We start from the raw sequence: 1,727 nt of genomic DNA on the forward strand, positions 1-1,727 counted from the left end.
GAACATAATTTTGAAAAATTTTTGATGCAAAGAAAACATGCAAGACACCAAACTTAGAAATCTTTAATGCAGGGATTCTAACAAACAAAAAATGCATATGAAAAACAACAAAAGATGCAAAACAAGAAAACATCAAGATCAAACAAGAAGACTTACCAAGAACAACTTGAAGATCATGAAGAACACCATGAATGCATGAATTTTGGAAAAATGCATAATAATTTTTTTTAAAACATGCAATTGACACCAAACTTAAAAATTGACTCAAGACTCAAACAAGGAACACAAAATATTTTTGATTTTTATGATTTTATGATTTTTTTGTATTTTTATTATATTTTTCGAAAAATAAAGTTTGAGAAAAATGAAAAAGAAAAGAAAAATTTTGAAAAAGTTTTTGAAAAGAAAATTACCTAATCTGAGCAACAAGATGAACCGTCAGTTGTCCATACTCGAACAATCCCCGGCAACGGCGCCAAAACCTTGGTGGACGAAATTGTGACCCTCTTTGTATTTGCATGAGATTTATTTAATGGCTATTGATTATGTGTGGACACAACTCCGTTCATCTTAACCAGCAAGTGTACTGGGTCGTCCAAGTAATACTTACGTGAGTAAGGGTCGATCCCACAGAGATTGTTGGTATGAAGCAAGCTTTGGTCACCTTGTAAATCTCAGTCAGGCGGATTCAAGTATAATTGGATTATTGGTTTAAATTTGATTAATGGAATAAATAGAAAATAAAGATAAATAAACTAAGATAGAAATACTTATGTAAATTAATGGTGGGAATTTCAGATAGGCATATGGACATGCTGTGCTCCTCTCGAATTTCTACTTTCTTATTACATTCATCCAATCCTTCTTACTCCTTTCCATGGCAAGCTGTATGTAGGGCATCACCGTTGTCAATGGCTACATCCCATCCTCTCAGTGAAAATGGTCCTATGCTCTGTCACAGCACAGCCAATCATCAGTCGGTTCTCAATCAGGTTGGAATAGAATCCCTTGATTCTTTTGCGTCTGTCACTAATGCCCAGCCTTCAGGAGTTTGAAGCTCGTCACAGTCATTCAATACCGAATCTTACTTGGAATACCACAGACAAGGTTAGACTTTCCAGATTCCCGGAATCCTACTCAGAATACCACAGACAAGGTTAGACTTTCCGGATTCCCATGAAGGCTGCCATCTATCTAGCTTATACCACGAAGATTCTTTTGGGGAATCTAAAAGATATGCGCCCGGCCTAAAGTAGAACGGAAGTGGTTGTCAGTCACGCACGTTCATGGGTGAGAATGATGATGAGTGTCACGGATCATCACATTCATCAAAGTGTTGTGCAACGTATATCTTGGAAAAAGAATAAAAGAGAATTGAATAGAAAGTAATAGTAATTGTATTAAAACTTGAGGTACAGCAGAGCTCCACACCCTTAATCTATGGTGTGTAGAAACTCCACCGTTGAAAATACACAAGTGAAAAGTTCAGGCATGGCCGAGTGGCCAGCCCCCTAAAACTTGATCAATAGCCTCCTAAGATGAAGAATAAAACAAAACTGAGACCAAAGATGTAACGTGGTCAAAAGACGACTAATACACTAGTAAAAAGTCTTATTTATACTAAACTAGCTACTAGGGTTTACATGAGTAAGTAATTGATGCATAAATTCACTTCCGGGGCCCACTTGGTGTATGTTTAGGTTGAGCTTGATCTATCCACGATTTGA

The sequence above is a fragment of the Arachis duranensis genome, chromosome 7, assembly GCF_000817695.3.
Source record: "Arachis duranensis cultivar V14167 chromosome 7, aradu.V14167.gnm2.J7QH, whole genome shotgun sequence".
NCBI lineage: Eukaryota > Viridiplantae > Streptophyta > Magnoliopsida > Fabales > Fabaceae > Arachis > Arachis duranensis.